The sequence below is a fragment of the Primulina huaijiensis genome, chromosome 7, assembly GCF_012295235.1.
Source record: "Primulina huaijiensis isolate GDHJ02 chromosome 7, ASM1229523v2, whole genome shotgun sequence".
NCBI classification, from domain to species: domain Eukaryota; kingdom Viridiplantae; phylum Streptophyta; class Magnoliopsida; order Lamiales; family Gesneriaceae; genus Primulina; species Primulina huaijiensis.
The window spans coordinates 9,857,905-9,885,286 of record NC_133312.1 but is presented as its reverse complement, the minus strand read 5'-3'; the positions used below and the strand labels follow the sequence as shown (position 1 = coordinate 9,885,286).

Sequence of the window (27,382 nt, the reverse complement as noted above, 5' to 3'; positions counted from 1 at the left end):
GTTCGCTGCGACCTAATCCTATCATGAGAAACGTGCAAATAATTTTTCTTGAGACTAACTTAGTAATTGAACCCAAAACGGGGCAAACTAGACCAACGACTTAATTTCTAACCATAACTCAGTACTAACCCAAACCAACATCGAACCATCATTTAGTCATGGTCAAAATATGCCTAACATGATGAAATAATGCTCCTAAGAATTGTAATACTCGAAATTTGGCGAATGGGGGCCAAAAACATGAAACGCTCTTTCGAGAGTCACTTTGGCACATTGCACCGTAAATTCCCGTACGACCTCTAAAATTAACCAAATCACAAACGGCCAAAAACATAACCTTCCTAACTCATTGAGGTACTGTCCAGTTCAAAGCCATAGGCTAAAACCCAACCAGGAACTCAACCAAGCCTCCTGAATCAAAGCCCAAGCAGCTGTCAAGAAAAATATTGCAGCAGCTGTTGTGCTTCCTTGCTTCGTTTATGAGGCTATTTGCCATTGGGACTTAAACCACCAACCATAGCCTCTTACCAACATCCTAAGGCCTGACTTGGACCATGGCTAATGGCTACAAGCTAACCACAAACCAAGCAAATCCATAGGACAACGCCAAGCTCCACCCGAGAACACCATGTGCTGTACGTGGGGGGTGTTGCTTTTATTTTGCTGTCATGTATCATTCCAGTGGCCATGTGATTGACCATGACATGATCTAGACATCATGAGGTATTCTGTGAACCATGACTAAGGGCTAGAAGCCAACCAAGATCCACCCAACACCATAAAATTGAAACTTTACTCACGCAGGAACAAGGAAAAATCGAAGGGGGTACTTGTCTTGTTTGTTTTAAAAACCGATGGGACTATGAACCAAGCAATGAAAGGTCATCTTGGTCACGTCCTAGACATGCTATGGAAGGGTTCAAACCATGGTTACAGGCCCTGGGCCAACTATGATCCAAACTCTCCCCTTAGACAACCAACAAAGAAATCGAGACTCATAAATTGCAACATGGAGAGTTGCTGTCAAAAATGGTTTCGTTGGGGTGAATGGACTGCAACCAATGGACCAACACCCTCCTAACACACTCTATTACATGCCTAGATGCAGCCTTGAGCGCATGGAACCGAGCCAAACCCTGAAACAACAAAAACAATCCAACCCGTGAAGCACAAGGAAGGGCCGAAAAATCTGCACTTTGTTTTCGAAAATTTCGTGATAAAATTTCAGTTTTTGCTTCAAGATTCATGAACATAACATGATTTAAAATACGTATATGACTTGATTGAAGAGCAAAAGATAATATAAACATGCCTGGAAATTGTTTTCGAAAAAAAAACAAACAATTACGACGAACGCGGCGCGGCAGTGACGGAGTTCCTTTTTTCTACTTTTATCTCTTATTTCTCTTGAAGACTCACGATTTTTCTCTAGTGTTTGCGCTGATATTTTCAAGAGAATGGAGAGGAGAATGGCTAGGGAAAAGAATGGGNAGAAAATTTCGTGACAAAAGTTCGGTTTTTGCTTCAAGATTCATGAACATAACATGATTTAAAATACGTATATGACTTGATTAAAAAGAAAAAGATAATATAAACATGCCTGGAAATTTTTTTCGAAAAAAAAAACAATTACGACGAACGCGGCGCGGCAGTGACGGAGTTCCTTTTTTCTACTTTTATCTCTTATTTCTCTTGAAGACTCACGATTTTTCTCTAGTGTTTGCGCTGATATTTTCAAGAGAATGGAGAGGAGAATGGCTAGGGAAAAGAATGGGAAGGTTATCAATTAAATGGGATACAATGGCAAGATCAAATCTTTCTATCCTTTGAGTTTGTTAGATAGAAAATGATATGATGTCAAGGGATTTGAGGGTTGATTTAGTGGGAGATGGCCGATTCTTGCTTATCAAAATAAGGGAGAAAATTTCTTAATTGTTAATTATTGAGGATTTAAAATGAGGGAATTAACCATGCAATGAAAGGATTAAGGAAAGATAACAATAGAGAGTTACTAAAATTAATCAAATCCTCCAAGTGGGGTGGCCGATTTTATCTTTCAAAAAAAAATGTGGTAGAAATATTGCTTAATTATAAATTAGTGGGGATTTAAAAGTGAGGGATTATCATACCAAGAGAAGATTAAGGAAATGAATCAAAATGATGAGTTGTCAATCCATATCAAATCTTCAATGAGGTGGCCGAAAATTGTTTAATAAATGGGGTGAGAATATTGCTTAAATATTATATTTTAAATCTTTAAAGTTTTATCTACCCATCAAGTATTTTAGTGAATTAATAAATTAATTTAGGATGGTAATTATCTTGCATGTATGGCAAATTTTTAAATTAAATTTACTAAAATGTTAAGTTACAATTTCTTAAATAAAATAAGCCTAGATTAACTGTAGAACCCGTTAAATCAGACTACGTATAAGCCATGCATAATTTCTAGTATTTTAAATTAAAAATAATTTCTTTATTATTTAAGGCATTTTAAAGTTGGTTGGTCATGATTATTCATTTTTAATCGCATAAGTTTAGTTTTATCTTTTCAGTTAAAAAAGCGAGGCCGGACCGGAGTTGGAGTTTTAAGATAAAAATTTAATGATAAGAAAACATTCCTAAAATTTATTTAAGATAAATAATAATTTATTTTGACGTAAAAGAAAGTTTAAGAATTTAATTAATTAATTAGAGATAAGTAGTGAATAAATTCATTTATGTCTAATAATTTATTTAAAAGCCTAAATTAAAATATGTGACCAATTGAGATAAGTTAATCTAGACTTATTTTAATTAAAAAATTTCAATTTAACATGTTAGTAATTTAATTTATAGATTTAGTCATGCATGCAAGATAATGTTATCCCTTAATTAATTTATTAATTCACTAAACTATTTAATGGGTAGATAAAACTCTAAAGAATTAAAATACAAGATTTAAGAAATATTTTCCCTTCCATTTTATTATAATTTTCGGTCATTTCATTTTTGTAGGAATTAAATTTGTCAACTCACAATTTTGGGTATCTTTCTTTATCCCTTCTTGGCATAGATAATTCCTTCAACTTTAAATCTTCAATAATTAATAATTAAGCAATTTTCCTACCTCATTTAACTAGATAAAAAAATCGGCCCCCTCCCTTCTAGACTTAAAAATATTTGACAACCCATTCCTTTGATTCTTTCCTTATCCATCCTTCGTAGATAATCCCTTCATTTTAAATCCCCACTAATTAATAATTAAGCAATATCCTTATCCTTATTTGACAAGTAGAAATCGGCCACCATATCCCATTAAATCATCCCTCAATCCCATCATATCATATCATTTCCTATCTAACAAACAACTCAAGGATAGAAAGATTTGTGTGCCATTCAAATCTCCTTTTTATTTTGCAACTTCCTCATTCATTTCCTAGCCTTCCCTCTCCACCATTCCACCGAAATTTCTGAGTTCATCATCAAGAAAAATCGTGACTTTCAAGAGGAAAAACAAGAGAGAAAAACAAGTAAGAAAAGAGGATTCCGTCTCCGCCGCGCCGTTTTCGTCGTAGTGAATTGTTTTATTCAAAACAAACTTTCAGGCATGTTTATATTGTTCATTGCTGTCCAATCAAATCCTATAAATATTTTTAAACACTTTATACTCATGGTTTAAGGATCAAAACCGAAATATGACAGCACTTTTTTTTGAAAAATCTGCACAGCATTTTCTCGGCCATCTCTATGCCTCACGGGTTGTGTTGTTTTTGGTGATTTCAGGGGTTGGCTCGGTTCCAGGCGCTCAAGGCTGCACCTAGGAACGTACTAGGGTGTGTTAAGATCATGATGGTCCATTAGCTCAAGCCCCATGCACGCAAGGAAGGGAAATGACAGCAACTCTTCCATAATGCCATTTTGAGTCTCGATTTCTTGTTTTGCTGTCAAAAGGGAGGGTTCGGGTCTTGGTTGGCCTAGGGCCTGTAACCATGGTCTGAAATCCTCCTTGACATGTCTAGGACGTGACCTAGATGCCCTTTCATGGCTTGGTTCATGGTCCCATCGGTTTTAAAACGTAACAACACAAGTGTCCCTTGGCTTCATTTTCTGTTTTGGGTGTGTAAGTTTCGGTCTTGAGGTGTTGGTGGATCTTGGTTGGCTTCTAGCCCTTAGCCATGGTCCATACCATACCTCTTGATGTCTGGATCATTCTTTGGTCAATCAAATGACCGCTGGAATGGTCCGTGACAGCAAGAACAAGCGAGACACCCCACGCGTGCATATGCGTTCTCAGGTGGAGCTTCGAGTGGTTGCTGGTGTTTTTCAAATTGTGGCTGGCCTAGGGCCCTTAGCCATGGTTCAAACCACACCTTGAGATGTAGGTAAGAGACTCTGGTCGGTGGTTCAAGCCCCAATGGCCAATAGTCACGAAAACAAAGCAAGGAAACGCACCAACAGCTGCTGTATTTTTTACAGCAACTGTACCTGCGGTTCAGAGGTGTGTTTCGAGTTCTTGGTTGGATTTTAGCCTATGGCCTTGGACTTAACAGTACCTCATCAAGTTAGGAAGGTCATGTTTTTGGCCGTTTGTGATTCGGTCAAGCTTAGAGGTCTTACGAGAATTTACGGTGCAATGTGCCAAAGTGACTCTCGAAAGAGCTTTTCATGTTTTGGCTTCCATTCACCAAAATTTCGACTTGTACAACTTTGGGAGCATTATTTCATCATTTTAGGTGTAAGTTAATCATGACTAAATGATGGTTTGGTGTTGGTTTGGGTTGACACGGAGTCATGGTTAAATACTAAGTCGTTGAGCGTAATTGTCTCGTTTTTGGGTTCAATTACGAAGTTTTGGTCAAGTTAAATCATTTGCATATTTTTCATGTTAGAATTAAGGCGCACCGAGCCTGGGAACGATTCAACCCATTCGGTAAAATAAAACATGATATTTAATTATTACCTCACCTGGTGGTCACTAACCGGTTCATGTTCATTTATTGGTACGGTTATCCAGTCCAAGGGCTGTGATGATCTCTGCCGCCCAGTATACTGTGGTTTAGTCTGATCAGGTGATTCAGTTCAGTTCATGGGCCACTTGCGTAGAACATAATCTCAACAGAAAATTATTACATGCTATTTCATGACAGAGCTCTACGGAGCAACCATTTCACTTACGATTTTTCAGTTCAGTTATGCACGTATTTATAATTATTCATGACACGATTTTCATGATACGCTTTATGACACGATATTTTCACGTTACATTTTACGACATGATATCTTTACATGGCATGAAATTTTATGATATATGTACTTGTTATTTACGATATATGCATGTTGAGTCTTTAGACTCACTACACTTGATTGTTGTAGATACTGATGAGGTCGGGACCGAGTGCGGGGACCAGTGAGCCATCGTGGGTCGACGGTAGTAGGAACCCGAGGACCTCATTCTCAGCACTTACTATTTTTATTCCAAACTCAGTTTTTATTTTGTCGAATTATTTTAAGTTGTTATTCTTAAAACATTATTTACTTCCGCTGCTACTTTAAACATTGGATCTTTTTATCAGTATATTTTATGAATGAGGCATTTTATTTAGTTAAAGAGAAAATTTTAAATTTTTCCGCAAATTTTCAAGTACGAAATACGGGCCTCTACAGTTGGTATCAGAGCCTATGTTCTTGTAAAGAGTTGTACTACTACTGACCTCGAGAAGCTCACGAAGTCACGTCTTCGGTCTGTAAGTTTTACATTTATGCATTTTGTTTAAAGCATGAAATATTTTAACAGCATGTTTTCATGAAATGTTTTACGTCAAGATTTTAATTATGCAGTATTTATTTTTAAAGAAATAATGGAGATTATGCATGTTAGTTACGAACGGCATCACAAGGAACTCGAAGTGGTAGTAACGAGTCCTGAAAGCAGTCTTGAGAACATCGGCTTCTTTCACCCTCAACTGGTGATAACCGAAACACAGATCGATCTTTGAGAATACTGAAGCTCCTTGTAACTGATCAAATAAATCTTCAATCCGCGGAAGTGGGTACTTGTTCTTCACTGTAACCATGTTCAACTCCCGGTAATCAATACAGAGCCTCATCGAACCCTCCTTCTTCTTCACAAACAAGACCGGCGCGCCCCATGGTGAAAAACTCGGGCGAATGAACTCCTTGTCGAGAAGTTCCTGAATCTGCTTCTTGAGTTCTGCCATCTCTGTCGGTGCTAATCGGTACGGTGCTTTTGAGATCGGAGCCGTACCTGGCATAAGCTCAATAGAAAACTCCACCTCTCGCTCGGGTGGCAAACAAGAGACGTCCTCTAGAAAAATGTCTAGGAAGTCCCTAACAATTGGGACATCGGAGGCTGACTGACTGGGTGCCTCGGGAACTGATACAAAAGTCGATAAAAACGCCCGACACCCTCTATGTATGAGCTTCCTAGTCTGGACACAAGGTATAATACGCGGTAAAGGAAAGTACCTATCTGGCTCGAATAAGAACTGCTCTCTCTCCGGCGGTCGGACTAGCACAGATCTTCGCTGGAAGTCAATCAAAACTATGTTCTTTAATAGCCAGTCCATCCCCAGAATGATATCAAATTTTGGCATCGGCAGTACGATCAGATCCGCATAAACGAGATTGCCATGAAGTTCAAGGTCTATGTCTCGGACCACATTAGTAGCTGTCAGCTCCTCTCCCGAAGGCAGTACTACTGAATACGCTACATCAAGCCTAATGGTCTTGACCTTAAGAAAATTCGCAAAGATCTCTGAGATGAACGAATGAGTCACCCCTGAATCAATCAAGGCATTCGTAGCTGAACCAGCTATAAAAATTCTCTCTGAAAGGTTGGAACATCAAGTTGAACCCAATAATTACAAGAACTAAACTTATAGACAGGCGAAGGTCAAAGTTCTACTAACCTGAATTCCCGAAAGAGCACTGATTAGAGCATGCAATCATATCGCAATTCTAAGTTCAAAATCTTAACCCAGACTCTCAAACATCGAAATTCAGATACAAACTTAAAGCTTAAGATAAATGTCATGAGCATGGTCTCTGGGTTCGTCTTCGCTGCATGGAGAGCAAAAACTCTGCCTTGAGTAGGCAGACTCCCCTGAGGGCAATTCTTCAGTAGGTGGTCCGGACTACCGCACTTGTAGCACTTCCTTGAGCCGTACATACAAACTCCGGCGTGACGGCGTGAGCACTTTGCATAGAATGGGTACTCAACGGCCCTCGGGACTGCCCGTCCCTGCTGCTGCTGCTGTCCTTTGTTCCTGTGTGGTCCGTGGAAATGCCTCTTATTCTGATACTGCTGCTGAGGAGGGCGGTGCGGCATCTGGACTGGTCGCTTGACCTGGCGGTCTCTTTCTATATCTTGCTGATCCTGCTCTGCAGCTAGAGCTCTGGAGACGGCAACATCATAGGTAGTAAGGACAGCCACCCTAACATCACGGCACAAGATCGGCCGTAGACCATCCAGAAAATGTTTCAGCTTGGCTCCAGCATCATTAGCAATCAGGGGCACGAAATGGCAACCCCTCTCAAATTTACGGATAAACTCCGTAACAGTCACATCTCCCTGCCTCAGGGTCATGAACTCCCTGGTCAACCTGGAACGCACCTCGTCAGTAAAATAGTTAGAGTAGAATACCTCTGTAAAGCGCGTCCAGCTCAGAGTAGCCAAGTTCAAGGCTACGGATGCTCCTTCCCACCATAAGCGGCGTCTCCTCCAGATAGATAGGTTGCACAACGAACCCTATCTTCGTCTCCAAGCTCCATGAACTCGAAAATAACCTCGAGGGACTTAATCCAGCCCTCGGCAATCATAGGATCAGTCGTTCCTGAGAACTCCTTTGGTCTCATCTTCCTGAACCGCTCATAGGTAGCCTCAGGCCCCGTCGGCCTGGTTGCCACAGCGTTATTCCCCGCAAACTGTGCGAAGAATCTAGTCATCCCATCTAACATCTGGGCATTCATGTCTGGTGGAGGGGGTGGAGGTACATTCCTCTCTTGCCTCTGATCCTCACCGTCCTCATGACGAAGATGATCGTCTCTCACGCACTCAGGAATGCGTCTAGGAGGCATACTGTTCCATATATACAACCCATACGTAACAAACATGCATAATTCCATTATTTCTTTTAAATTAAAAAAAAAGTACTGCATAATTATAATCTGAACATAAAATATTTCATGAAAACATGATGTTAAAATATTTCATGCTTTAAACGAAATGCGTAAACGTAAAACTTACAAACCGAAGACGTGACTTCATGAGCTTCTCGAGATCAGTAGTAGTACAACCTTTTACAAGAACATAGGCTCTGATACCAGCTGTAGAGGCCCGTATTTCGTATTTGTAAATTTGCGGAATTATTTAAAATTTTTCTTTAAAAGTAAAAAACATGCCTCATTCATAAAATATACTAATAAAAAGGTTTAATGTCAAAATAACAGCGGAAGTGAATATCTGTTTCAAAACAACTTAAAATAATTAATCGTGATAAAATGTGCTTTGAGCAAAAAGGTAAATGAACTGAAGCATGAGGTCGTCGGGTTCCTACTACTGCCGACCCAAGATGGCTCACTGGTCCCCGTCCTCCGTCTCGACCTCATCAGTACCTACAACAATCAAGTCTAGTGAGTCTAAAGACCTAGCATGCATATATAAAAAATAACGAGTATATATATCATAAAATCGCATGCAACGTAAAAATATCATATCGTAAAGCGTAACGTGAAAAATCGTGTCATGAGTAATTATAAATACGTGCATAACTGAAAATTGTACGTAAAATGTTTGCTCGATAGAGCCCTGTCATAAAATAGCATATCATAATTTTCTGTAGAGTTTTACGCAAGTGGCCCATAATGTAACATGAATCACTGATCAGACTAAACCACAGTATACTGGGTGGTAAAGCTAATCACAGCCCTTGGACTGACTATCCGTACCCATACATAAACATAACCGGTCGTAGGTCACCGGGTGAAACAATCCCATAAGCGTAAGCTGGCCACAAAACATATCGCATATATCTCAAAAATAAACATTTTATATTTTATGCACGTAATATAATAAAAACCCTGTTTTATTTTACCAATTGAGTTGGATCGTTCCTAGGCTCGCTGCGACCTAATCCTATCATGAGAAACGTGCAAATAATTTTTCTTGAGACTAACTTAGTAATTGAACCCAAAACGGGGCAAACTAGACCAACGACTTAATTTCTAACCATAACTCAGTACTAACCCGAACCAACATCGAACCATCATTTATTCATGGTCAAAATATGCCTAACATGATGAAATAATGCTCCTAAGAATTGTAATACTCGAAATTTGGCGAATGGGGGCCAAAACCATGAAACGCTCTTTCGAGAGTCACTTTGGCACATTGCACCGTAAATTCCCGTACGACCTCTAAACTTAACCAAATCACAAACGGCCAAAAACATAACCTTCCTAACTCATTGAGGTACTGTCCAGTCCAAGACCATAGGCTAAAACCCAACCAAGCCTCCTGAATCAAAGCCCAAGCAGCTGTCAAGAAAAATATAGCAGCAGCTGTTGTGCTTCCTTGCTTCGTTTATGAGGCTATTGGCCATTGGGACTTAAACCACCAACCATAGCCTCTTACCAACATCCTAAGGCATGGCTTGGACCATGGCTAATGGCTACAAGCCAACCACAAACCAAGCAAATCCATAGGACAACGCCAAGCTCCACCCGAGAACACCATGCGCTGTACGTGGGGGGTGTTGCTTTTATTTTGCTGTCATGTATCATTCCAGTGGCCATGTGATTAACGATGGCATGATCTAGACATCATGATGTATTGTGTGAACCATGACTAAGGGCTAGAAGCCAACCAAGATCCACCCAACACCATAAAATTGAAACTTTACTCACGCAGGAACAAGGAAAAATCGAAGGGGGTACTTGTCTTGTTTGTTTTAAAAACCGATGGGACTATGAACCAAGCCATGAAAGGTCATCTTGGTCACGTCCTAGACATGCTAGGGAAGGGTTCAAACCATGGTTACAGGCCCTGGGCCAACCATGATCCAAACTCTCCCCTTAGACAACCAACAAAGAAATCGAGACTCATAAATTGCAACATGGAGAGTTGCTGTCAAAAATGGTTTCGTTGGGGTGAATGGACTGCAACCAATGGACCAACACCCTCCTAACACACTCTATTACATGCCTAGATGCAGCCTTGAGCGCATGGAACCGAGCCAAACCCTGAAACAACAAAAACAATCCAACCCGTGAAGCACAAGGAAGGGCCGAAAAATCTGCACTTTGTTTTCGAAAATTTCGTGATAAAATTTCAGTTTTTGCTTCAAGATTCATGAACATAACATGATTTAAAATACGTATATGACTTGATTGAAGAGCAAAAGATAATATAAAAATGCCTGGAAATTCTTTTCGAAAAAAAAAACAAACAATTACGACGAACGCGGCGCGGCAGTGACGGAGTTCCTTTTTTCTACTTTTATCTCTTATTTCTCTTGAAGACTCACGATTTTTCTCTAGTGTGTGCGCTGATATTTTCAAGAGAATGGAGAGGAGAATGGCTAGGGAAAAGAATGGGAAGGTTATCAATTAAATGGGATACAATGGCAAGATCAAATCTTTCTATCCTTTGAGTTTGTTAGATAGAAAATGATATGATGTCAAGGGCTTTGAGGGTTGATTTAGTGGGAGATGGCCGATTCTTGCTTATCAAAATAAGGGAGAAAATTGCTTAATTGTTAATTATTGAGGATTTAAAATGAGGGAATTAACCATGCAATGAAAGGATTAAGGAAAGATATCAATAGAGAGTTACTAAAATTAATCAAATCCTCCAAGTGTGGTGGCCGATTTTATCTTTCAAAAAAAAAAGAGGTAGAAAAATTGCTTAATTATAAATTAGTGGGGATTTAAAAGTGAGGGATTATCATACCAAGAGAAGATTAAGGAAATGAATCAAAATGATGAGTTGTCAATCCATATCAAATCTTCAATGAGGTGGCCGAAAATTGTTTAATAAATGGGGTGAGAGTATTGCTTAAATCTTGTATTTTAAAATTTTAAAGTTTTATCTACCCATCAAGTATTATGGTGAATCAATAAATTAATTTAGGATTGTAATTATCTTGCATGTATGGCAAATTTTTAAATTAAATTTACGAACATGTTAAGTTACAATTTCTTAAATAAAATAAGCCTAGATTAACTTATCTCAATTGGTCACATATTTTAATATAGGCTTTTAATTAAATTATTGGACATAAAAGAATTTATTTACTACTTATCTCTAATTAATTAATTTAATTCTTAAACATTCTTTTACATTAAAATAAATTATCCTTTATCTTGAATAAATTTCTAGAAATATTTTCTTATCATTAAATTTTATCTCAATACTCCAACTCCGGTCCGGCCTCACTTATTTATCCGAAAAGGTAAAACTAAACTACTGCGTAAAATAAATAAATAATCATAACTCAATAAATTTAAAGAAAAGAATTTAAATCCCCATGCATAAAAATCATTTTATTTTAAATAATAGTAATTATGCATGGCTTATACGTAGTCTAATTTAACGGGTTCTACAACACACATAAAGATAAATGGTCAATTAATGAATTAATGACCATGTGTGTTCAAGAGGAAGGAAATTTGTTGATGGAAACAAGTGATAATGTATTTATGACTACACAAGGAAAGTATAAGAAGCAAGCCAAAGTCAAGGGAAAAGGGAAAGGAATAATTCCACCCCAACCTGACATCAAGAAAGAATCCAAGTGTTTCTTCTGTAAAAAGACGGGACACATGAAGAAGGATTGCATTAAATTTAATAATTGGCTTGAAAAGAAATGTATTCATATTTCATTTATCTGTTATGAATCTAATATGTTTGATATGATTTATAACACATGGTGGATTGATTCTGGTTCTACAATCCATGTTACAAATATCTTACATGGTAAGCAAAACCTAAGGAAGGCAATAGAAAATGAGCGGAACATCTATTCAGGAAACAAGATGTCTTCGCATGTGGAGGCTATTGGGACTTGCTTCCTTATATTGGATAGTGGTTTTACTTTAAAATTGGAAAAGATATTTTATGTTTCTAGTTTTTCTAGGAATTTAATTTCAGTTTCAAAACTTGTACCTGTTGGTTATTCCTTTCAGTTTTTAGATAAATCAATAAATTTATTTTATAAATCAAATCTTATTGGAAATTGTACAATGGTTGATGGTCTTTTCTCTATTTCTTTACAAAATAATAACACCACTATGCATGTTTAAGGAGGTATTAAAAAATGTGTTATAAATGAAGATTCCTCTATACTATGGCATCGGAGATTGGGACACATCTTCATAGAGAGGATTAAAAGATTAGTGAATGATGGAGTACTTTAGATTTTACTGATTTTGAGACTTGTGTGTACTGCATAAAGGGAAAGCAGACCAATAAGTCTAAAAAGGGTGCCAAGAAGAGTACGGAAATATTAGAAATCATACATTCAATATTTGTTGTCCAGATATGGACATGCAAAGTCCGAAATACTTCATCTCTTTTATTGATGATTACTCACGATACATGTATATCTACATGTTTCATAACAAAAACGAAGCACTTGAAGCCTTTAAGGTTTTTAGGCTAAAGTGGAAAAGCAATGTGGAAAACAAATTAAGATCGTGAAAACAGATAGAGGTGGAGAATTTTACGGTAGATACACTGAGAATGGACAAGCACATGGTCCGTTTGCAAAGTTTCTCCAAGAACATGGGATTGTTGCCCAATATACTATGTCTGGTTCTCCAGACCAAAATGGCGTAGCTGAAAGGAGAAATCGAACATTATTGGACATGATACGGAACATGTTAAGTAGCTCCAAACTTCCTAAATCCTTGTGGACTGAAGCTCTTAAGATAGCTGTGTATATATTAAACCGAGTTCCAACTAAAGCTGTCCCAAAGACGCCATTTGAGTTATTAAAAGTTTGGAAACCGAGTATGCAACATATACGCGTTTGGGGTTGTCATTCTGAAATAAGAGTTTACAACCCACATCAAAAGAAACTGGACCCAAGAACTATAAGTGGATATTTCATTGGGTGTGCCGAAAAATCCAAAGAGTTCAGATTCTATTTTCCATCTCACAACATAGAATTGTAGAATCAAGAAATGCAAAATTTCTTGAAAATGACTTGATTAGTAGGAGTGATCATGACATAGATTTTGAGAATGATAACATTAATGCACAACCCTCTTATTCAAATGACAGATTTGTCGTTAATCACACCCCTCAGGACCAAATGGGTGTTAGACAATCAGTTACTGAAGTCCCACAAATCGCTGATGAAAATTCAGTACATCAAGTTGTTAATGAAGAACAACAAGAAATTGTTGGTCAACCAAACAACCTTAGGAGATCTACTAGAATAAGAAGATCAGCAATATCTAGTGATCATGTTGTATATTTACAAGAATCGGACTTTAACATCGGAGCCGAAAATGATCATGAAACGTTTTCATAAGCCATGAGTTGTAATGAGTCAAAATTATGGTTTAATGCTATGAAAGAAGAGATGAATTCTATGGTAGTTAATGGAGTATGGGATCTTGTTCGGTTGCCTGATGGTGTAAAAGCCATTGGATGTAAATGGGTATTCAAAACAAAAAAAGACTCATTAGGCAACATTGAAAGGTATAAAGCAAGACTCGTTGCTAAAGGATTCACTCAGCAGGAAGGAATCGATTATAAGGAGACTTTTTCTCCTGTATCTAAAAAAGATTCTCTTCGTATCATTCTAGCATTGATTGCACACTTTGACTTAGATTTGCAACAAATAGATGTGAAAGCATCTTTTCTCAATGGAGAACTAGATGAAGAAATTTATATGAAACAACCTGAAAGATTCTTCTCTAGTAATGGTGAGCAATTGGTTTGTAAGTTTAAGAAATCTATATATGATTTGAAACAAGCTTCCTGTCAATGGTATTTAAAATTTCATGATGTTATCTCTTAATTCGGATTCGTTGAGAACTCCATAGATCAATGTATATACGAGAAGGTCAGTGGAAGCAAGATTTGTTTCCTTATTCTATATGTGGATGATATATTATGTGCATCCAATGATAAGGGTTTGTTATATGAAGTGAAACAATTCCTCTCTAAAAACTTTGATATGAAGGATATGGGTGATGCATCTTATGTCATTGGCATTAAAATACATAGAGACCGAATTAGAGGTATTCTAGGTCTGTCTCAAGAAACTTATATCAACAAAATTTTAGAGAGATATCGGATGAAAAATTGTGCACCAAGTATAGCTCCCGTTGTGAAAGACGATAAATTCAATTTGAGCCAATGCCCAAAGAATGATCTAGAGATGAAACAAATGAAAAACATTCCTTATGCTTCTGCTGTCGGAACCTTGATGTATGCTCAGGTTTGCACTTGACCTGACGTTGCATTTGTTGTTTGGGAAGTTGAAAAGATATCAGAGTAATCCAGGTATAGACAATTGGAAAGCTACAAAGAAAGTTATGAGGTACCTTCAAGGGACCAAATATTATATGCTTATGTGCAGACGAACTGAGAATTTGGAAGTAATTGGATACTCTAATTAAGACTATGCTGGCTGCATTGATTCACGAAAATTCACTTCAAGATATATTTTCATGCTAGCTGGTGGAGCTGTATCTTGGAGGAGTGAAAAGCAGACATTGACTGCTACTTCCACTATGGAAGCTGAGTTCGTAGCTTGTTTTGAGGCAACATCACATGGTGTATGGTTGAAGAGCTTCATTTCGAGGCTTAGAATCATGGATTCTATATCTAGGCCATTAAGAATATATTGTGACAATTCAGCTTCTGTTATATGGCTAAAAATAATAAAAGTGGTAGTTGAAGCAAGTACATCGACATTAAGTACTTACCCATACGAGAACGTGTTAAAGATAAGAAGTTACTTATCGAGCACATTAGCACTGAATTGATGATTGCGGATCCTCTGACTAAAGGCATGCCACCATTGAGCTTTTATAGAATGGAAAACAACAACTACAATGTTATCTTGATTAATATGGAGGAATAATGAAAAAAGAGAGAGAAGAAGATCATGGTGGAGTTGATGAAGAAGAGACGTTGTGAGGAAGATGGAGAAGTGTGTAATAAATTTCACGTTTTTGCTTTTAAAATATAATATAACAGGTTTTTCTTTTTTTTTTCTTTAATTAGTTCAGTCCTGGCTGACTGTTACATTACGAATCATGAAATGTTGACCAAACTTCGGTCGAAACAGGAATTTTGCTCGTCCAATGGCCAGAAGAGATAATTTGATCAAAATTCCAATTGTATGTGTCTAAAATTTTAAATAATTGTTTATTTGAGGCTATTGTTTTTAGGCCCTCCAAAATTGGGTAGAGAGTCTCCTGCAAAGTTAAATTTCAAAAACTGTCACATTTTAAATGTCTTTTCTACCCCTCCTTAAAACCTTTTTAATTTATTTTTTTTATTTTGTTTTTGTTCTTCTTATTTAACCTAATAACGTTAAAGAAATCAAATTAAATTCAGCTTGGGCTTCCCCGCCGTATTTGCTAAACCCTAATCCACAAAATCTTCAATACCTCAGCCTATAAAATCACCTGCAGAAATTAACAAAATTAAATGAAAAATTCGATGAAGCCATCGACGATAAGGAGGTAAGAGGCGTTCCTTGCATCTCTATGGGAGCAGCAGAATTTCCTCCATTGCTTGCGATTGGTAGGTGGATACAAACATGTTTTCAAATAATTAATGCTTGATTTATTTGATTTTTGGAATGTTCTGGACTTTTTTTTCAAAGCAGAAAAATGGTTAAAAGCTTTGGTCTATAGGTTGCATGATTGATTCCGATTTATGTAGCCTGTACATGAAGCGAGAACGAGTATTCTCCTTAAAACCAGCATACTTTGATCTGTGGTATATCTGGACGTTAAGGGAATAACATATTTCGTGGGAAAATGATTTGAAGTTGGTATTTGAAACCGACTGCAATTGTAGATACAAGTACTTGAATTGAAGAGGGTGGATTCGAAATCTGAAAATCTAATATATCGATTTCAAATGATTTAATTCACTTTTATTTTGTTGGCCATATGTTTTATTTTTCTTGGTTTGAATTTTCGGTAATCAATGAGTAGTATTCTACAGTAATTACGTTGTATGAGTAGGTGTTGATATTTTAGTTGAATGCTGGATATCGTCGATTGGTTGTTAATTGCATGACTTTTTATTGGTATATTAATATTTTAGGAGTATTGATTATTGTGTCTTTTTTTATAGGATCGAGTTCTTAATTTTTGTTTTGTACTCTTGGTATTTTCAGGTTAAGTTTGAGAAAGTAAATTTCTGTGCTACAGTTATTAAGTCAGATTTTATGGAATCCTTGACAAGGAAAGGAAAACAGAAAGTGCAAGACACTGTGGTGGATCCAGATTTTGTGGTGCTTGAAAACGGTTCTTCTGATGGTGATCGCGAAGTCCCTGAACCGGCGAAGAAGAAGTATAAGAAGTATCCCAAAAACGTCTCTTCTACTAGGCAGCCACAACCAAATATAAAGGGAGCAGCTTCTTGACCTCAGACACGGTGGCGGTGTGTCCAAAGTGTCTGCATCTTATGCTCCTATGCTGTATGATTGTTCAAATGATGTCTGTTAAGTTCTCTGGTGCACAGAATTGGTTAAATTGGGCTTTCATGTCTTGTGGAATGTTAATTGGTGAACATAACTTGAAGTCTAATGAATTTGAATCTATTGCGATTGTTGAATTGCTGAAAAAGATGAATTTGTGGGAGACTGTCGTAAAACCCAAACATTTTCTCAGTTCCACTGTTTACGAATTTTATGCTAACTTGATACCTGATTCAGTTGTGGTAGTATCTGTGTGGTTTCATGACATGTACGTGCGAATCGGAAAGTTTTTTATTTTCATCCTGGTGTGGTTAATGATTTTTTGGTCGTGCTACTTCTGACCTTGAGCCGGCTACTCTTTCTAATGATGAATTGAATTTAGACGATGTAGCTAAAGAACTGACAGGAACAGATTTTCCGTGGCCCGAAGCTAACTACCCTATTGGTTCCCAAATTACTCCAAAGTACTCTTTACTTTTGTGATTTGCCCTATACAATTGGGCCCCTACTAGATATCTTTCCACTGTCAAGGTCAAACTTGCTTGCTTTTCGTATCGAGTTCAGAAAGGGTTGCCATTGGACTTTGGGGACATTTATTTTCAGTCATATTGTGTCTGAGATGAATTCCCGCTTGACTTGCAAGGGGCTTGGGTATCCTTGATTTTTCAATTTCTAAGTACTCAAACATTCCATTAAAGAACCAAGTGAGCACTTGACGCACTTGTGACAGTTGATGACCGATTGAAAAAATGGTGATGGTAGATATTGAGCAGGAGATTTTTTATGCTAGCAGCGACAAGGGTAATCCTAGACACTCTCACGTTGACATTACTATATATTCACAGGCTGCTGGTTCTTCTCATAGTTCATCTGCTGCTCTGATGTTTGAGATCTGTCGCCTCAAGCGTTCTCAAAAACGAATTCAGGCTTAGCTTGAGCAATTAATCTCTCAACAAGCTGAAATTCTTCACACTCTTCATACGTTTTGATTGGATTGAAGGAGGAGAGATCACTTTGGCTGGTTATGACACAAAGGGGGAGATATCTTGACGTGGAAAGTAAGAGGTTGTGTCCAAGATAAGCCAAAGTAAGAGATTGTTGGCCCTGTGTTTTAGTTGGCTTGTATTGATATTTTTGGTAATCAATTAGTTCTCTACAGTTTTATGATCGAATGACTTGGTGTTGATAATTTAGTTGAATATTGGATATTGTGGTTGATTGTTGATTGCATGACTTTTTATTGGTATTAATATTTTAGGAGAATATTGAATATTGTGTTGCTTTTTCATGGGATCGAGTTTCTTCATTTGTGTGTGGTAATCTGGTCATTTCAGGATTAGTTTGAGGGAGTAGGTCTTCTATGAGACACACGGATCTTTGTTTTTACGTGAGACGGGTCAACTCTGTTCATACCTACAGTGAAAAATAATATTTTTGACAAAAAAAGTAATACTTTTTCATGGATCGAGTCGGGTTGGAGATATGTCTTACAAAACTGACCTGTATGACGGTCTGGTCTCATATAAGTTTTTGTCTATTTTGAGAAAGTAACTTTATGTTATTTTTGATAAATTGGTAATATTTTAGAATTAAGATTGGATTTTGTGTGTATTTTGATTTGTCAGATTTTGTCATATATGTTATCTATCATCAGGAATATGGTTGGGGAGATTCTTTTTATTATTTTTTGATGATGTGGAACCTGCAGTCGCTACCTCTGGATAAATATCTATTGTTAGTAAGATTAGAATAGATGATTTTTTTATCGTGCCTTGATGGATTGATAAATGGCCAGCAAAATATTTTCTGATAAGCATTTGCGAGATTGTGTGTAGATTGGCTTTGGGATCTTTCTGTTTTTATATGTCATTAACAATGTTTGGGAACCATTGTTCCTAGCACTCTATATTGGAGTACATGCACTGTAACCTAAATTGGCTGATTTTATAATATATTTTGAAAAATTCTTATTCTGAATACTAGAATTATTTCCACAACCTTGTAAGTAATTTCACATCGATAAAAACTTGAGATTGTTATAATTCATGTGTGCATGGCTTACGATCATGAGATGTATTTCAGAGGCTTCAGTCTTTGAATTTTGTTCTTGTTCGAAAAGTCGTCTAACATAAAGATACTGGCTCGCTCGCTAGCTGACCATGAGCCTCATCGGCTTCACGCCCCGTGATAATTGCATAAATAGATTGAGTCGATCAGTCTAATAGAAGTAAAGATTAAGCGATATACTTAAATAACCGAATCAAATTAACTATCTAGTATGGTTTAATGGTGCACACACCATATTTGTTGATAATTGTTGCCAAAAAAACAAACAAAAAAAAAATCGACTGACGAAGAAGGGCTAAAATAATAATATCGGGAAATTTATCCTAGACTGACTAGAATCTGGAATAAAAGATGAAAATGCTTATCCTAAACTGATTAAAATTTGTTGAGTTGTTGCAACATCACTCGTCCACAATCTCTTCCTACATGCACATCATTTGATTTATTAAAACCAATTTTGAATTGATCTGCTTATCTTATAATCTCGCTATCTAATTCTTTCTGAGCCTCAACAAGTTTGGGCCTAAATAATTTTTGGTGCTAACAAATGCTCCACCACATGCATTGGTCCATTGGAGTAAAATGCTTGTATTTATTTCTTTGATCCAATTTTTCTTTCATTTTCACAATCAAGTCACTGACTTGGATCAACATACTCCTTATTTGGCCCACCGATTCTCTTTTGGCCAATCAATTAAATTCAAAAAACTTTAGTCCGACTTTCTTCTTTTTCCTTCAACTCCACAAATTCAATTTTGTGGTTCTCGCCACCTTTACTCCCCATCATCACTGCCAACACGTTATGCACTCACCACACTATTATGGACTCTATTGATCATTCATGTGCACAGGGGCGGATCCAGGATTATATGTTTGGGGGGCCGACTCACCACCAACTATGAAAGTTTTAAGTTGGGTCTTTGACCTTTTGTAAAGGCCTGTTATTTACTTTTTCGAAAAAAAATTGCTGAGAATGGAACGCGGATCACATGTGTAAACCTTGAAAGCCTATAACCATTAAACTAATTATAGATACTTTATTTTTTTTATGGTCAAATAATATATATACTAAATAATAAAATATATCTTATATAGTAATACTTTTTTAAAAAAAATTCGGGGGCGGGGGTATCTATTTTTTATGGTCAAATAATATATATGGTCAGCCACAGCCTAGTAAATCAATCCATTGCACTACCTCTTCGCGCTAGCCAGTCCCTCCTCCTGACATCACTGGCTTCCTGGTTCACCATCTTTGCCAATACCAACTGATGTCGATGTCAATTATGCAACTGTTTCAACTTCCACCAGTAAGTAACCTTGTTGCTTTCTGTTAAGGTCTTAGAAATTTCGGTTAACTATGTTGTTGTAATTGAGTTTTAGTTCTATATTTTTCTTCTTCTTCTTTTTTTCAATTTTGGCCATTATTTTTCTTTGGAAGTGCCGACGTGACACTAGACACGTTAGCGACTTAAATTTGATAACATAGATTATTACAATTGTAAGGAATATTACTTGACAGATGTATGTTTATATAACAGAAGTGTAGGATTATAAATTTGTGTTTTATCAGAATTAAGTGTTGTGTCAAATGTTACAACATTTAAGACAACATGCAACGTAATATTCAAGTTTGTAACACAAATTGACTTTAAATAAATACGATGGACAAGATTAAGTATGCACAAGTATAAATACTTTATACTTGTGCGGTGCCTCAGAACAAAAAATAATCACTAGAAAACCAAAACATTTACAAAAAAACCAATCACTAGTGATTTTAACGAAAATAAATTTCCTCAACAAGTTGAGAAAATAAAATGCTTTCTAAAACCAAGAACAACACTAAAACGCAATTAAGAAAGCAAAAACGTGAAGCCAAAAACTGGAGCAACAAAACACGATCTTCAGCCAACACTTGCACGCGTGTTGTCTGAGATGTCTCTAACAATCACGGCAACACGTGAAACATCACTCTTCAAAAACATCAACGTCATTGTAGAATAATTTTCTCTGAAACTCACGACTTGCAAAGTGCACACGATATGCAGCAACGAAAACTTCAAAGTGAAGAGTGAAAAACAAAACCGCCGACTCCTCTTCAAAACAACAATGTCTTTGTAGGATGTTTTTCTATGAGAACCACGACGTGCCAAAGACCTTGAATGATTAATCGAGAAAGCCTCTACGAAAAACTCCCACGAAAATCACCTCACGTAAATCCCCTCCACGAAAAACTCTCTGTCTCTTTGATATCCAACCTTTTATTTATAAGCCAAGGTTTCATCAATAAAAAATCCTACACAATATGAAAAATTAGAGTTTTGTTAGTCACAAACTCTATTTAAACGAGCATATCATATTTCCATTAAATCTTAGCATAATTATAACATTAAATACCATATTATCTGGAAAAACAAAATATCAATAAATATTAACCAAATCAAATCAATCAAGGAAAAGATAATATTAGAGAAATCATTTTAAGTTAAGTTATTATAAACAGAGAAAATATATTTCCCTTCAATTTTCAACTTTTTGCCTTTCTGGACAAAATGAGATCAAACCAATTTATCTTTTTTATCTCCATAAGGAAACCTACAAGATATGAAACTCAAGAATTCTATTAGAAACAATCTCTTTTTAAGTCAATATTACCATATCTAGAAAATCATTATCATAAATATAATATTTAGAAAATCATTATCATAAATATAATATCTAGAATGGCAAAATCAATAATTTAATATCTCATGAGATATTATCTATAAAGAAGTTAAATTTAAGAAGAAATTATTTCAAGAAATAAATTATATCTTGGAATCCAAGATAATTTTTCCTTTCAGTCTCCCCCTTTTTGCCTTTCTGGACAAAATGAGTAGCTCAAGTCATCTCCCTCTGAATTCAAGAATTTTTCTCCCCCTGAATAAAAATAAGTTAGCACAGGTTTTGTTGGGCGTTTTGGCAACACGTGAGACAACACATGCAAGAGCAAAAATAGTTCATTAGATCAGAGCAACAAAACAGTTCAGGGAAACGAAACTAACTAATAACAGACTATTAGAGCTACACTAGCAAAGCAAAGACAGTTAAAGCATTTAAAAAAAAAAAAAAACAGAGCATAAAGAGTTTCGAGTGATCCTCAATTCAATGCTCTGTTCCTTCAGCAGCTTGAGCTTCATCTCGTCCCCTTTTTTGTCCAGAATGGACACCAATATCCAGGAGCATCCGGTAATGAGCTATTTAATCTTCATAATGGGCGATCAAGTCCTTAGCACGTACAATCTCCTTTAGAGAAAAATCAATTTGAGCTTGAAGAACGGAAGGAGAAAGTTGAACAAAATCAGATGTAGAGGACGGAGGCGCAACATGTTGTGCAGTCTCAGAGGGAACATTAGGCGTGCAACACGATCTGCGCACCAAGGCAGATCAATTTTCCTATTACCCTTGAAAAAAGCAGGAGCAATCTTGAATAGATCGCTGGTATCAGAAAGAGGCTCAGCAATGTCACGGACCAATCCTTGAGAAACAAGAATGCCGTAGATCAGAGATGGAAACAGAAGTTTTGAGGCCACCCTCGGCATATTGAAGAACCGTCTGGAAAACAAGCTTTCCCAAATCACACACTTCATTAGTCCCAATGGAGTACAATACCAAAGCATGATGTCGTGTGGGTCGTATTCTCTTCCTGACATTGATACAATTTATATTACAAGTAAGGAAGAAAGACAGGAAAATTGCAGAGAGACGAGAGAAGTTTCACAAAAAGGAAATCACGAAATCCTGCAGAAAGAATTTTGTGGATAAAGTGAAGTAAAAACAGTGTAAATCAAGGGGATAAGTATGCACGAAACGGTAACAAAATCAAGATTTACTCAAGCACTCCCTAAGATCCTGACTGTAAAAAAATTTTAACGGGAAAGATTTTTTAGCCGTTATCACATTCCAAAAATACCAAGATAATGGCATCCAATATCTTTTCAAAATAATTTTCAGAATTAAAAACCCACATCGAATTAACACCACTGAATCATCAAAAATCACAATATTGGATTTCTAGTCAAATCTGGAATTTTACCGAATTTTCTTTATTGAAATACTCAATCACTTTTTGGCTCAACCATATTCACAATGAAATCTATATGCATGTCCTAATTATGCCTAATAACATAATGAAACTGAAATAGAAACATGAAAACAAATATGAGATATGTTCACACATGAAGTGTTTTTGCAAATATTGGCAACATCTCCTTACAACACGTTCAATTCTAAACATTTATTTTGATTTTTCGACACACTTAGAGACTTATTAATTTTCTGACTATAGAAGTGGTAGCTCCCACACTAGAAGAACGGTCTTCTTTAGGACTCCTCTAGATATCTTTTTCCAATTTCTTCTATTTTGATTTTTGTATTAAATTAAGAAGAGGTAGCTCCCACACTAAAAGAACAATCTTCATTGGACTCTTTTAGGTAGCTTTTTCCAATCTTTTCTTCTGATACAGAGCATATTTGGTGTTGTGTCGTTGACCACCAAATTAGTTCCTACTCTTTTAAATAAAAACTAGTGTAATGGTGAGTAGGGTCGAATCCACAGGGAACGGTAGATTTATTTTTTTTGATAATAAAAATAAGTAGGGGGATTTGTTTTGATAATTACTAAATAAAATAACCTAAACTAAAATTACCAAGCAAGAAAAATACTGAATCTAGAATTGAAAATTAATCAACGAGAATAAAGTGAAGAATTTATTATGAGAAAATACTGATTCAAGGGGATTCTACTATTTAATTATCTCACTGTTCATCGGTTAACCAATCATTTATTCATGTTATTCCAAGCAATTAACCTTATGGTTTAGAATAATAGGGATAACCGCTAAAATTCTTGTGTTTTCCTAAATTAATTGACCAAACCCAGCATCCAGTCAAAACTTATCAATAATCAACTGGGCACGATAGCGTTCCATATTAATTAAAGATAGCATTTTAGTTTCGTGAAAACAGTTAATCCTAAAATATAACAACCGAGATAGCTGCAATTGAAAGATCTAATTCCATCAATTTATTTAGATTACACATGTCATGACAGCACAACACATCTAACCTATTGCTATTCACGTACCAATCGTTCATGACAATTACGGATCACTGAATTCATGGTTAGCATTAGAAAATTATACTTCAAATTAAATTGTCAGATTAATTGACGTATAACATTCATATAATTAAATCATAAATCAACGAATACTTGGGCAAACAAGAATAATAAATTAAAGTGCAAAAACCTCACAGTCATAAAATTAAAATAGTAGACTATCCCTTGAATCAGACTAAAAAATTAGCCAAGCATAGTTTGATTTACAATCTCCATTAAAATTAAATAATAATAGAAAAGAAAGATTGCAAACTAATTAAGAGATGAAGAAAATTCCAGCACCTTCTTGCTGCGTACGTGTAATGAGGGTGGAATGGTTGTAGAAATCTTCTTCAAGGTTGCGCCCCTTTTTTTTCACGTGAGAATGATGGAAAAAAATTGATTCCGCCTCCTCTTTTCTTGTTACTTGAATAGAGTATGATTTGGGTCCAAAAAATAAAGCTAAAAAGCGCACTAATCTCTTAATTAACCCTAAATCTTAAAATATAAAATACTAGATAATATTTTATCTAGATTTCCCCTCCCTGCAATTTTTGGTAGCTAAAACATCGTCACAAGGCGTGGCCACGCCTTGTTCCAGTACCTCTTTTGGTTTGGCCATTCTCTTTCAAACTCTATCTTGGAAACTTCAAATATGATAAACATCACATTTTTAACTCAAATTTACTCCAAGACCGTAAAAGTTCCTCCTACAATAAAATTACATAAAAATGTATCAATTAAACATATCGGAGGTTAGAATAATAGGAAATAGGAAAATAAAAATACTAACTATTACGAGCCTATCAATATTCATAATTTATTTTTCTTTTTACTAAATCTTCTCAAGTCACCTTTCGTATGGGTCAATGTCATGGAGTACATGATCATCCTTCAACTACATTGTGACTTAATCAGATTATTAATTATGTCTCCAAGTGTTTCAAGTTTAAATAAAACAAGAAATTGTAAGTGCACAAGAAGATTATGCAACATTGTGAAAACACATCATATAACAGTATGCATGCAAATGCAGTATGCCTTTATCCTAGAAATGCACATACAAATGGGGTGTTGTCTGAGATGTTGTAACATCCGAGACAACATCCATGAATGATCACATTGCACACATACTGAGAGATTTCCTAAGGTTGGAGAATCTCTCAAAGTCTAATGCTTTAGTGAATATGTCTGCCAATTGGTTATTTGTACCAACAAATTCCATTCGAATCAACTCCTTTTCGACTAGATCTCTAATAAAGTGATGTCGAATGTCAATGTGTTTTGTTCGAAAGTGTTTTACTGGTTTTTTGAAATATCAATTGCACTCGAATTATCACAATACACAAGTAGGGTTTCACTTTCAAGTCCATAGTCTTTTACCATTTGGTTCATCCATAACAGTTGAGAACAACAACTTCCAGCTGCTACATATTCAGATTCAGCAGTTGAAAGTGACACACAATTTAGTTTCCTACTATGTCATGAGATTAAATTATTGCCAAGATAAAAACAACCTCCAGATGTGCTTTTCCTATCATCTAAGTCATCAGCCCAATCAGCATCAGAAAATCATACCAAATTCAAATTGGTTTCTTGAGTGTACCATAATCTTAAGTCAATACTTTCTGCTATGTAACGTAAGATATGCTTCGCAGCTTTTAAATGAGAAATTTTAGGATTGGCTGGATATCTAGCACCTAAGCATACACTAAACATGATGTCGGGACGACTGGCTGTCAAATACAGGAGGCTACCTATGATGCTTCGGTATAAAGTGATGTCAACATTTTCGACAACATCATCTTTGCACAATTTTTCACTCGAGCCTATAGGAGTTCTCATGTGTTTGATGTTTTCATTTGTAAATTTCTTAATCAAATTCTTAGCATACTTACTTTGACACAAAAAGACGCCATCATGTATTTGTTTAATTTGCAAACCAAGAAAGAAATTCAACTCACCAATCATGCTCATTTCAAAAGTAGATGACATGAACTCAAAAAAACATCAGCATGCTTTTGGGATAAAGAACCAAATATTATATCATCAACATAAACTTGATAAATAAGAATCTCACCTTTGGATTTCTGAATAAAAAGAGTTTTGTCTACCTCACCTCGCTTGAAGCCAATTTCAAGTAAATATTCTTTCAATCTTATATATCACGCATGTGGTGCATGCTTCAAACCTTAAAGTGTCTTCTTCAATTGGTAAACATGATCCAAATGATGTGGATCTTCAAAACCATTAGGTTGTCTAACATACACTTCCTAACTCAAAATGCCATTTAAAAAATCACTTTTGACATCTATTTGAAAAATTTTGATTTTCATGTAGCATGCAATAGCTAACAATAGTCTCACTGACTCAATACGGGCAACAGGAGCAAAGCTCTCATCGAAGTCAACCCCCTCAATCTGTGTGTACCCTTGAGCAACCAACCTTGCTTTGTTTCGAATGATGTTTCCTGGCTCATCAGTTTTATTTTTGAAAATCCATTTTGTACCAATTATATTACCATGGTCAGGAGATGGAACCAAGTTCCACACATCATTTCGAACAAATTGTTCTAGCTCATCATGCATTGCATTAATCAAAAATTCATCTTTTAACGCCTCATCAACATTTTTGGGTTAAAAATTGAATAGAAAACATGAAAATCTAACCTGTGAGTACGGAGAGCTCATGCATATCAGTCCAGCCACCTTTCGGTAATCCACTTTTTCTTTCTTTCGAGTTTGGACATTTTTGCGCATATTTCCAATTATTTGAGATGATGGATTATCTTTCTAAATTTTACTTGGAATATTATGTCCATCATCTACTGCATCATCATCCCTATTCGTTTCGTACTCAGATTCAATGACTTCAGTGTCACGTGTTGTGCTAGGTATTGCAACATCTAGGGCTACACCTGCATTTTCCAGTATGATGAGAATTTCTAGAAGGTCTTCCACATCATCTTCAGCTGTTTTCTTTTTCAGATCTGCACAGTCATCAAATAAAACATTAATGGATTCCATAATAGTCCTTGTTCGTAAATTAAACATGTGATAAGCTCGACTATGCTACTACTTAAATTATAATTCACCCAAGTGTAGGTTGTCTGCAAGTAATATATTTCGTAAGTACGAGATCGATCCACAGAGAGGTTATTTTAAGTTTAAATTTATTAATTTATAGATTACTAAATGCAAGAACGAAGTTTACAAATTATAAATTTTTTCAAGGCTTGAGGATTTATTCTTGGTTTATGCAATATTGTTTAACTAAAAGTAAAACAAAGGAAACCACCATAAATAATGGTTCCAAGAAAATAAAAATATTTAAACACACACCTAATATAATATAGTTCCCACTATAGAAAATATCGAATTCACCGATATTTTATATATGGTACCTATGATTATATATATAACTATATAAATATATAATTGCATAAAATAAATGTTAAATTAAATCATTATATTTCATTTAGAACAACCGGCAGAGCCAC

The 27,382-nt window shown here is 36.0% G+C and overlaps 1 long non-coding RNA gene across 2 annotated transcripts; it reads left to right on the top strand.

The window, feature by feature from the left end:
* The first annotated feature begins 15,542 nt into the window (after nucleotides 1–15,542).
* LOC140981852 (uncharacterized) lies at nucleotides 15,543–17,957 on the top strand. 2 transcript variants are annotated; one of them, XR_012176146.1, is made up of 3 exons: nucleotides 15,543–15,769; nucleotides 16,374–17,477; nucleotides 17,542–17,957. It is a non-coding gene; the product is annotated as an uncharacterized lncRNA (long non-coding RNA). The 2 variants fall into 2 exon arrangements; XR_012176145.1 differs by having other exon boundaries at nucleotides 16,374–17,327; nucleotides 17,407–17,956.
* Nucleotides 17,958–27,382: the final 9,425 nt, after the last annotated feature.